Genomic DNA, 12739 nt, shown 5'->3' with positions numbered 1-12739 from the left:
GGTGTGCTGTGGTTCATGGGGTCGCAAAGAATCAGACACGACTGAGTGACTGAACTGAACTGAACTACACCCATATAAGATGGTGAAACTTAACCAAAAAATGTTTTGTGTGTTCTGACTGGTTGTTCTCCTGTCTCTCTCCATCTCCTTGGGTCTTCCTATTCCCTAAGACACAGCGATATTTAAATTAGACCTATGAATTGAAATTAAGCCTACAATGGCCTCTAAGTGTCATGTGAAAGGAAGAATAAAAAAATCTATCACTTTAAAAGTAGAAATGATTAAGCTTAGTGAGGAAGGCATGTGGAAAGTTGAGATAGACTGAAGGCTAGATCTCTTGTACCCAAAAGTTAGCCAGGTTGTGAATGTAAAGGAAAAGTTCTTGAAGGAAATTAATGCTCTTTGTGCTTATCACACGGATGATAAGAAATTGAAATACCCTTATTGCTGAAATAGAGAACAATTTAGTGGTCTGGATAGAAGATCACACCAGCTACAATACTCCCCATAAGGCATAACAAAATCCAGAAGAAGTCACTAACTCCCTTCAATTCTATAAAGGTTGAGAGAAGTGAGGAAGCTGAAGAAGCAAATTTTGAAGCTAATTTTGGTTCATGAGATTGAAGGAAAGAAGCCATTTCTATAACATCAAAGTGCAAGATGAACCAGTAAGTGCTGGTGTAGAAGCTGCAGCAAGTTCTTCAGAAGATGTATAATATCATTTATGAGAGAGGCTACACTAAACAACAGATTTTTAGTGTAGACAAAGCATCCTTATATTGAAAGAACATTCCATCTAAGACTTTCATAGCTGGAGAGGAGAAGTCTATGCTTGGCTTCAAAGCTTTAAAGGAGAGGCTGGCTCTCTTGTCAGGGGCTAATACGCAGCTAGTGATTTTAACTGAAGTCAGTGTTCATTTACTACTCTGAAAACCCTAAGGCTCTTAAGAATAACACAAAATCTGGGGACTTCCCTGGTGGTCTGGTGGTTTAGACTCCATTTTTCCACTGCAGGGGGTATGGGTTTGAACCCTGGTTCAGGATTTAAGATCCCACATGCTGTACTGTGAAGCCAGAAAAAGAAGAAGAATGCTAAATCTACTGTGTCTATGTTCTATAAGTGGAACAGCAGGATCTGGATGAGAGAATATCATTTTACCACATTGTTTACTGAGTATTTTAATTGCATTGTTAAGAAATTCTGCTCAGAAAAAAGATTCCTCTCAAAATACTACTGCTCATTGACAGTGCACCTAGTAACTCAAGAGCTCTGGTGAAGATGTACAATGAGATACATTTTTTTCCCCCATGCTTCAAACACAGTGTCCATTCTGCAGGCCATGGATCAAGAGGTAATTTCAACTTTCAAATCTTATTTAAGAAATACATTTCATAAGGATATAGCTGCCATAGACAGTGATTCCTCTAACAGATCTGGGCAATGTAATTTTAAAACATTCTGGAAAGTACTCATCCTTCTAGATGCCATGAAAAACATTCAGGATTCATGGGAAAAGGTCAAAACATCAAAGTTCACAGGAGTTTGGAAGAAGCTGATGCAACCCTCATGAATGACTTTGAGGAGTTCAAGGCTTCAGTGGAGGAAGTCACTGCAGATATAGTGGAAATAGGAAGAGAACTAGAAGTGGAACCTGAAGATGTGACTGATTTGTGGCAATCTCATGATAAAGGCAAACCAGTCCACCTTTATGTGCAGGTTGAATTTCAGTCTTATACCAGGGCTTCCCTGGTGGCTCAGACAGTAGAGAATCTGCCTGCAACACGGGAGACCTGGGTTCAGTCACTGGACTGGGAAGATCCTCTGGAGAAGGGAATGGCAGCCCATTCCAATATTCTCACCTGGAGAATCCCATGGACAGAGGAGCCTGGTGGGCTTCAGTCCATGGCATCACAGTCGGACATGACTGTGTGACTAACACATGATAAAGCTAACAGATGAGGAGTTGCTTCCATGGATGAACAAAAAATGTGGTTTCCTGACTTGAATATTTCGGGTGAAGATGCTATGAAGATGGTTGAAATGACAACAAACGATTTAGAATACAGCAAAAAACTTAGTTGATAAAGCAATGGGAGGGTTTGAGAGGACTGATGCTAATTTTGAAAGTAGTTCTAGGGGTAATATGCTATAAAATATCACTGCATGTTACAGAGCACTTAAAGCTGGTGCTCTGGGACAATCCATAGGAATGGGGTTGGGAGGGAGGTAAGAGGGGGGTTAAGAATGGGGGGACACCTGTACACCCATGTCTGATTCATGTTGATGTATGGCAAAACCACTACAATATTGTAAAGTAATTAGCCTCCAATTAAAATAAATAAATTAATTAAAAAAATAAATCATGAAAAGAAGAGACAATCTGTGTGGAAATTTTCATTGTTGTCTTAAGGAATTGCCAGAGCCACTACAAACTTCAGCAACCACCACCCCTGATCAGTCAGCAGCCATCAATATCAAGGCAAGACCCTCTACCAGCAAAAAGATTATAACTCACTGAAGGCTCAGATGAGTTTAGCACTTTTTAGCAATAAAGCACTTTAAAATTAAGATATGTACGGTTTTTAGACATAATACTATTACATACATAATATAAAACAGTGTAAATATAACTTTTACATGCATGGGGAAACCAAAATGTCATGTGCCCTATTTTATTGTCATATTTGCTTTATTGTGGTGGTCTGGAACCAATATCTCTGTGGTATGTCTCTGTCCAGAAATTTCTCCCAGGAAATTCTCTGTGCCTTGGCTGGTTCACAGGCAATTTCCCATACAATGCAGTCTATTGAAAATCATCAAACATGATTAAAGTCATCTGTTGCCAACTTTAGTTTTTGCTTTACTTTTACGGGGAGTTTTTCTTGCATATGTTTTGTGACTGTCCAGCCCAAGTTTTTGCTTTATGATTGAAGAAAATAAAGCCTTTCTTTGCCTTCCCACCCTGCTTATTTAATTTATATGCAGAGTACATCATGAGAAATGCTGGGCTGGAAGAAGCACAAGCTGGAATCAAGATTGCCAGAGAAATATCAATAACCTCAGATATGCAGATGACACCACCCTTATGGCAGAAAGTGAAGAGGAACTAAAAAGCCTCTTGATGAAAGTGAAAGAGGAGAGTGAAAAAGTTGTCTTAATGCTCAACATTCAGAAAACGAAGATCATGGCATCTGGTCCCATCACTTCATGGGAAATAGATGGGGAAACAGTGGAAACAGTGTCAGACTATATTTTTTTGGGCTCCAAAATCACTGCAGATGTTGACTGCAGCCATAAAATTAAAAGACGCTTACTACTTGGAAGAAAAGTTATGACCAACCTAGATAGCATATTGAAAAGCAGAGACATTACTTTGCCAACATAGGTTCATCTAGTCAAGGCTATGGTTTTTCCAGTGGTCATGTATGGATGTGAGAGTTTGACTGTGAAGAAAGCTGAGCGCTGAAAAATTGATGCTTTTGAACTGTGGTGTTGTAGAAGACTCTTGAGAGTCCCTTGGACTGCAAGGAGATCCAACCAGTCCATTCTAAAGGAGATCAGCCCTGGGATTTCTTTGGAAGGAATGATGCTGAAGCTGAAACTCCAGTACTCTGGCCTCCTCATGCTAAGAGTTGACTTATTGGAAAAGACTCTGATGCTGAGAGGGGTTGGGGGCAGGAGGAAAAGGGGACGACAGGGGATGAGATGGCTGGATGGCATGACCGACTCGATGGATGTGAGTTTGAGTGAACTCCGGGAGATGGTGATGGACAGGAAGGCCTAGAGTGCTGCGATTCATGGGGTCGCAAAGAGTCAGATATGACTGTGCGACTGAACTGAAAGAAACTAAAAAGGCAAGATACTATCTCTAATTCTAAACTTTTTTTATTTGGTTTTATTATGTATGTATTTACTTGTATGCACTGGGTCTTAGTTGTGGCACAGGGGATCTTTAATCTTCATTTTGTCATGCAGGATCTTTAATCACAAAATGTGAACTCCTAGTTTTGGCATGTGGGATCTAGTTCCCTGACAAGGGAGTGCCAAGTCTTAGTCACTGGACTGCCAAGGAAGTCCCTAAACCCTAATTTTTAGATGCACTGTTGTTATTGTGTAGTTGCTAAGTCATGTCTGACTCTTTCAACCCCACGTAGTCTGCCATGCTCTTCTGTCCATGGGATTTTCCAGGCAAGAATACTGATGCTGAAGCTGAAGCTCCAATATTTGGCCACTTGATGCGAACAGGTGACTCATTGGAAAAGATCCTGATGCTGGAAATGATTCCAGACATGAGGAGAAGAAGAAAGACGGGGAAGCCTGACGTGCTGCAGTCCATGGGGTTGCAAAGAGTCAGACACGACTTAGTGACTAAACAACAACAAGAGTACTGGATTGGGTAGCCATTCCCTTCTTCAGGGAACTTCCTGAACCACAGATCAAACCTGCATCTTCTGCATTGGCAGGCAGATTCTTTACCACTGAGAAAGCCCCTACAAGATCCTTACCTGAACCACAGCTGCAAATTTGCTTTCATCATGTTAAGACAGCATGTCCAGAGGTTCTGGAGAATTAGGTCTTGGATATTTTTGTTGCTGTTTATACGCTAAGTCCTGTCTGACTCTTGAAGAATACTGGAGTAGGTTGCCATTTCCTTTACCAGGGGATCTTCCAGACCCAGGGATCAAACTCCTGTCTCCTGCTTGGCAGGCGAATTCTTTACCACTAAGCCACCAGGGGAGCCCTTTAGATACATAACTGACACTAAACGTATCAGATTCTCCTACCAGGGACTAGGAATCTAAAACAAAGAAAAAGAAACAGGGAAGAGTTCTAACAGTGGATGCTGGCTGCAATATCCAGTATTCAATGGCAGTAGTCCATGCACTGTGGTCACCAGACTGTTCCAACGGCATTATATAAACTGTAGTGCTAACCTCTATCTTCCTCTGGTTCCTGACTGCATACTGATCCTAGGTTTTTGATCTTACTATGAATTCTGTGAAATATCTAGCATTCTTCCAATAAACTCCATGCTTGCTTATATTAACCAGTGTCATTTTTTGCTTTTTAAATTAAGACCCTTAACCATATACCTACTCAATGCATTTTATATTCAGCATAAGTCTGGTCCTTAAATGTGAACAAGGTATATTAACTTCAAAATATAGATGAAAATAACTACGTACGTATTAAAGTGAAAGTCGCTCACTCGTGTCCAACTCTTTGCAATTCCATGGAGTATAAATCCATGGAATTCTCCAGGCCAGAATACTGGAGTGGGTAGCCATTCCCTTCTCTAGGTGATCTTTCCAACCCAGGGATCTAACCCAGGTTTACCACATTGCAGGCAGATTCTCTACCAATTGAGACACCAGGGAAGCCCAAGAATACTGGAGTTGGTAGCCTACCCATTCTCCAGGGGATCGTCCCAACCCAGGAATCGAACCAGGGTCTCCTGAATTGCAGGTGAATTCTTTACCAGCTGAGCTACCAGAGAAGCCTCTATACTGTATTAGTAGATTCAGTTCAGTTCAGTTCAGTTCAGTCACTTAGTCATGTCCAACTTTTTGCGACCCCATGAATCGCAGCAGGCCAGGCCTCCCTGCCCATCACCATCTCCTGGAGTTCACCCAAAGTCACGTCCATCGAGTCGGTGATGCCATCCAGCCATCTCATCCTCTGTCGTACCCTCCTCCTCCTGCCCCCAGTCCCTCCCAGCATCAGAGTCTTTTCCAATGAGTCAACTCTTCGAATGAGGTGGCCAAAGTACTGGAATTTCAGCTTTAGCATCATTCCTTCCAAAGAAATCCCAGGGTTGATCTCCTTTAGAATGGACTGGTTGGATCTCCCTGCAGTCCAAGGGACACTCAGGAGTCTTCTCCAACACCACAGTTCAAAAGCATCAATTCTTCAGTGCTCAGCTTTCTTCACAGTCCAATTCTCACATCCATACATGACCACTGGAAAAACCATAGTCTTGACTAGATGGACCTTTGTTGACAAAACTGCTTCTATTAGGTCCATACAGTTTCTGTCCTTTGTCGAGCCCATCTTTGCATGAAATATTCCTTTGGTATCTCTAATTTTCTTGAAGAGATCTCTAGTCTTTCCCATTCTGTTGTTTTCCTCTATTTCTTTGCATTGATCACTAAGGAAGGCTTTCTTATCTCTTCCTGCTATTCTTTGGAATTCTGCATTCAGACGTTTATATCTTTCCTTTTCTCCTTTGCTTTTCACAGCTATTTGTAAGTCCTCGCCAGACAGCCAATTTTCTTTTTTGCATTTCTTTTCAGTGGGGATGATCTTGATCCCTGTCTCCTGTACAATGTCACGAACCTCTGTCCGTAGTTCATCAGGCACTCTATCTATCAGATCTAGCCCTTAAATCCATTTCTCACTTCCACTGTATAATCATAAGGGATTTGATTTAGGTCATGGCTGAAGGGTCTAGTGGTTTATCCCTACTTTCTTCAATTTAAGTCTGAATTTGGCAATAAGGAGTTCATGATCCGAGCCACAATTGGCTCCCAGTCTTGTTTTTGCTGCCTGCATAGAGCTTCTCCATCTTTGGCTGTAAAGAATATAATCAATCTGATTTCAGTGTTGACCATCTGGTGATGTCCATGTGTAGAGTCTTCTCTTGTGTTGTTGGAAGAGAGTGTTTGCTATGACCAGTGCATTCTCTTGGCAAAACTCTATTAGTCTTTGCCCTGCTTCATTCCATATTCCAAGGCCAGATCTTCCTGTTACTCCAGGTGCTTCTTGACTTCCTACTTTTGCATTCCAGTCCCCTATAATGAAAAGGACATCTTTTTGGGGTGTTAGTTCTAAAAGGTCTTGTAGGTCTTCATAGAACCATTCAACTTCAGCTTCTTCAGCATTACTGGTTGGGGCATAGACTTGGATTACTGTGATATTGAATGGTTTGCCTTGGAAACGAACAGAGATCATCCTGTCGTTTTTGAGATTGCATCCAAGTACTGCATTTCAGACTCTTTTGTTGACCATGATGGCCACTCCATTTCTTCTGAGGGATTCCTGCCCAAAGTAGTAGATATAATGGTCAGCTGAGTTAAATTCACCTGTTCCAGTCCATTTTAGTTCGCTGATTCCTAGAATGTTGACGTTCACTCTTGCCATCTCTGTTTGATCACTTCCAATTTACCTTGATTCATAGACCTGACCTTCCAGGTTCCTATACAATATTGCTCTTTACAGCATTGGATCTTGCTTCTATCACCAGTCCCATCCACAACTGGGTATTGTTTTTGCTTTGGCTCCATCCCTTCATTCTTTCTGGAGTTATTTCTCCACTGATCTCTGGTAGCATATTGGGCACCTACTGACCTGGGGAGTTTCTCTTTCAGTATCCTATCATTTTGCCTTTTCATACTGTTCATGTGGTTCTCAAGGCAAAAATACTGAAGTGGTTTGCCATTCCCTTCTCCAGTGGACCAGGCTTTACATCACAACTTTGTTGCTGTAATGAAGACAGGCAATTCACTTATTTGACATTCTTCATATTCCACCTCTGAAATATTTATAACCTATTCTCTTTCCTCTAAATCTTTCATCATAAATGGCCAAATGGAAATTTATAAGACCTAAGGCTAAAGCCATCAAATTTGGATTAAATTTTAGTTATCCATTACAGTTACCCATTGCAGAATAATTTTTAAAAAATCATTATTTTATGCAGTCTGTTTTGACCAAGCACGAAAATATATAAATTAGTATATATGATATAATTTGAAGTATCAATTATTTTTAAACAAAATGTTATCATTCCTTTTTAGAACTTCTTTATTAGAGGTATGGAGCTTATACATGGAGAAAAACAAGTTGTCTGATGAATTCATGGGTTTGAAAATGAAAGCAACTTTAAGGAATTATCCAGGACATTTCTTGGACACCCATCACAATCTCTTTAAATAGTTAAGACTAATTTGTATTAATATTATTTTTAGAGATTCCCTGTTGTGCCAGTTCCTTTGGTAACACTGTCTAAGGTTTACCACAGTTCTTCCTTCTTTATGTGTCATCTAAAACCTTTCTGGTAAAATGCTAATTTGTTTCATTTTTTTCTGTATTCAGTGAGGATAGCAAATGGCTTGGCCAGGAACTTTTTAAAAAATATTTTTTGGGGGATTAATAGATACACATTACTACTCATTTTCCTCCTATGAGAACACCAAAATTGCAACTAGCTGCTGAACAATCATTGACAGGTTAATGTTGGAACCCATCAAAAAAAGATACCCCATGGCCAAGGGCAAGGGAGAAGCCACAACAAGATGGTAGGAGGGGTGCAATTGTGTTTAAAATCAAACTTCACACCCACCAGAGATGCTTGGAGGGCACAAACAAAACCTTGTGCACACCAGGACCAAGGCAAAGGAGCAGGCACCCACAAAAATAGAGACAGACCTGCCTTTGAGTGTTTGAGGGTCTCCTATGGAGGTATGAGTCAGCAGTGGCCTACCATGAGGACAGAAGCTCTAGCAACATCAGTCCTAGGCGATGCAGCATGTGGCATAAGTCCTCTTGGAGGAGGTCATCATTAGTGCCACTATAGAGTAGCCAGGCAGGCAACTCACAAACTGGAGAACAATTATACCAAAGAGGTTCTTATGCTACTTCAAAAGTTCTAGGCCCCACAACAGACATCCTAACCCTGGGATCTGGCAAAGTGACTGAGTATTCCCAGGGAATTTGAGTATGAAGGTCAGCAGGACTTGATTACAGAACTTTCACAAGACTAGGGAAACAGAGACTCTTGTAGGGCACGAACAAAACCTTGTGGACACCAGGTTGCAGGAGAAAGGAGCAGTGACCCCATCAGAGACTGAAACAAACATCCCTGTATATGCTTGGGAGTTTCTGGTAGAGGTGTGGCTTGACAGTGGCCTACCACAGGGTTAGGGACACTGACTACAACAGGCTTGGGAAGCCCGGTATGCTAGCATAAGTACTTTTGAAGGAGGTCACCATTATGCCTACCATAGTTTGGCCTCAGGCCAAACTGCAGAGAGGGAACACAGCCCCACCCATCACCAGAAAATTGGATTAAAGATTAACTGAACATGGCCTTGCCCACCAGAATAAGACACAGTATCCCCACAGCCAGTCTCTCCCATCAGGAAGGTTGCACAAGCCTCTTATCCTCATTCATCAGACGGCAGACAGAATGAAAAACTACAATCACAGAAAACTAAATAAACTTATCACATGGGCCACAATCTTGCCTAACTCAATGAAATTATGAGCTATGCCATGTAGGGCCACCCAAAATGGGCAGGTCATGGTGGATATTTCTGATAAAACATGGTCTACTGGAGAAGGAAATGGCAAATCACTTTAGCATTCTTACCTTGAGAACCCCATGAACAGTATGAAAAGGCAAAAGGATATGACACTGAAAGATGAACTCCACAGGTCTGTAGGTGCCCAGTATGCTACTGGAGAAGAGTGGATAACTCCAGAAAGAAGGAAGAGGCTGAGCCAAAGCAAAAACAATGCCCAGTTGTGGATGTGACTGGTGGTGGAAGTAAAATTCAAAGCTGCAAGGAACAATATTGCATGGGAACCTGGAATGTCAAGTCCATGAATCAAGGTAAATTGGAAGTGGTCAAACAGGAGATGGCAAGAATGAACATTGACATTTTAGGAATCAGTGAACTAAAATGGACTGGCATGGGCGAATTTAATTCAGATGACCATTATATTTACTACTATGGGTAAAAATTCCTTAGGCAAAATGGAGTAGCCCTCATAGTCAACAAAAGATTCTGAAATGCAGTACTTGGATGCAGTCTCAAAAACTACAGAATGATCTCTGTTTCCAAGGCCAATCATTCAATATCACAGTAATCCAAGTCTATGCCCCAACCAGTAATGCCAAAGAAACTGAAGTTGAACGGTTCTATGAAGACCTACAAGACCTTTTAGAACTAACACCCCCAAAAGACGTGCTTTTCATCATAGGGGACTGGAATGCAAAAGTAGGAAGTCAAGAGATACCTGGAGTAACAGGCAAATTTGGTCTCAGAGTACAAAATGAAACAGGGTAAAGGCTAACAGAGTTTTGCCAAGAAAATGCACTGGTTATACAAAACACCCTCTTCCAACAACACAAGAGAACACTCTATATACATGGACATAACTAGATGGTCAATATTCTTTGCAGCCAAAGATGGAGAAGCTCTATAGAGGCAGCAAAAACAAGACCAGAAACTGACTGTGGCTCACATCATGAACTCCTTATTGCCAAATTTAGACTTAAACTGAAGAATGTAGGGAAAACCACTAGACCATTCAGGTATGACTTAAATCAAATCTCTTATGATTATCAAGTGGAAGTGAGAAATAGATTTAAGGGACTAGATCTGATAGACAGAGTGCCTGAAGAACTATGGACAGAGGTTCATGACATTATACAGGAGTTCTTGTACATTGTACAAAACCATCCCCAAGAAAAAGAAATGTAAAAAGGCAAAAAGGTCATCTGAGGAGACCTTACTAACAGCTGAGAAAAAAAAAGAGAAGCTAAAGGCAAAGGAGAAAAGGAAAGATACCAATTGAATGCAGAGTTCCAAAGAATAGTAAGGAGAGATAATAAAGCCTCCCTCAGTGATCAATGAAAAGAAATAGAGGAAACAATAGAACAGCAAAGACTAGAGATCTCTTCAAGAAAATTAGAGATACCAAGGGAACATTCATGCAAAGATGGGCACAATAAAAGACAAAATAGTATGGACCTAACAGAAGCAGAAGATATTAAGAGGTGTCAAAAATGCACAGAAGAACTATACATAAAATATCTTCATGACCCAGATAACCACAATGGTGTGATTACTCCCCAGAGCCAGACATCCTAGGATGTGAAGTCAATTGGGCCTTAGGAAGCATCCCTATGAACAAAGCTAGTGGAGGTGATGGAATTCCATTTGAGCTATTTCAAATCCTGAAAGATGATGGTGTGAAAGTGCTGCACTCATATGCCAGAAAATTTGGAAAATTCAGCAGTGTCCACAGGACCAGAAAAGGTCAGTTAAAGTTTAAAAATAAAATAAAATTAAAAAAAAATAAAATAAAAAAAATAAAAATAAAGGCAATACCAAAGAATGTTCAAATGACCACAGAATTGCACTCATCTCACATGCTAGCTAAATAATGCTCAAAATTCTCCAAGCCAGGCTTCAAAAGTATGTGAAGTGTGAACTTCCAGATGTTCAAGCTGGATTTAGAAAGGCAGAGGGACCAGAGATCAAATTGCCAACATCTGTTGGATCATAGAAAAAGCAAGGAAGTTCCAGAAAAATAACTACTTCTGCTTTATTGACTATGCCAAAGCCTTTGACTGTGTAGATCACAACAAACTGTGGAATATTCTTAAACAGATGGGAATACCAGATCACCTGACCTGACTCCTGAGACATCTGTATGCAGGTCAAGCAGCAACAGTTAGAACTGAACATGGAACAACAGACCGGTTTCAATCTGTGAAAGGAGTACATCAAGAGTCTATATTGTCACCCTGCTTATTTAACTTATATGCAGAGTACATCATGAGAAATGCTGGGCTGGATGAAGCACAAGCTGGAATCAAGATTGCTGGGAGAAATATCAATAACCTGAGATATACCGATGACACCACCATTATGGCAGAAAGCAAAGAAGAACTGAAGAGCCTCTTGATGAAAGTGAGAGAGGAGAGTGAAAAAGTTGGCTTAAAGTTCATCTTTCAGAAAACTAAGATCACGGCATCTGGTTCTATCACTTTGTGGCAAACAGATGGGGAAACAATGGAAACAGTGGCTGACTATATTTTTTTGGACTCTAAAATCACTGCAGATGGTGACTGAAGCCATGAAATTAAAAGATGCTTGGTTCTTGGAAGAAAAGTTGTTACCAACCTAGACAGCATATTAAAAACAGTGATATTACTTTTTCAACTAAGGTCTATCCAGTTAAAGCTATGGTTTTTCCAGTAGTCATGTATGGATGTGACAGTTGGACTATAAAGAAAGCTGAGAACTGAAGAATTGATGGTTTTGAACTGTGGTGTTGGAGAAGACTCTTGAGAGTCCCTTGGACTGCAAGGAGATCCAACCAGTCCATCCTAAAGGAGATCAGTCCTGGGTGTTCATTGGAAGGACTGATATTGAAGCTGAAACTCCAATACTTTGGCCACCTGATGTAAAGGACTGACTCCTTGGAAAAGACCCTGATGCTGGGAAAGACTGAAGGCAGGAGGAGAAAAGGACGACAGAAGATGAGATTGTTGGATGGCATCACTGAGTCGATGGACATGAGTTTGAGCAAGTTCCGGGAGTTGGTGATGGACAGGGAAGCCTGGCTTCCTCCAGTCCATGGGGTTGCAAAGAGTTGGACGTGACTGAGGGAGTAAACTGAACTGATTGGCTGAAAGCCCTTCCATCCTCTCCCCATGAAGAATGTCTTGCTTTAGGAAATAAAAATATTCAAGTCTTCCCAAGTCTTCCTCTCCCCAGGAAAGTGCTATTTGACAAAGCTAGCTGTTCCAGCTTTTTAGATGTTATCCTTTTAGTGGTTGACCCTTGCTTTCCTTAGAGACATAAACTAATTCAATTAGGATGCAGTCCAAGTGTTGAAGGCCTATTCTGACCATGATAGGGAACTTTGCATGTTTTCTGTTCTGATCAACAAAGGTTCCATGGAAGAGATGGGATCAACATGGCTCCCCATGGTTAGGTTTTG

At 40.9% G+C, this 12739-nt stretch overlaps 1 pseudogene; it reads left to right on the top strand.

The window, feature by feature from the left end:
• Nucleotides 1–217: 217 nt before the first annotated feature.
• LOC139181507 (tigger transposable element-derived protein 1-like) overlaps nucleotides 218–12739 on the top strand; it is a 31728-nt pseudogene continuing 19206 nt past the window's right edge.

Source organism: Bos indicus, chromosome X (assembly GCF_029378745.1).
Source record: "Bos indicus isolate NIAB-ARS_2022 breed Sahiwal x Tharparkar chromosome X, NIAB-ARS_B.indTharparkar_mat_pri_1.0, whole genome shotgun sequence".
Classification (NCBI taxonomy): Eukaryota; Metazoa; Chordata; class Mammalia; order Artiodactyla; family Bovidae; genus Bos; species Bos indicus.
This window is presented reverse-complemented; position numbering and strand designations above follow the sequence as displayed.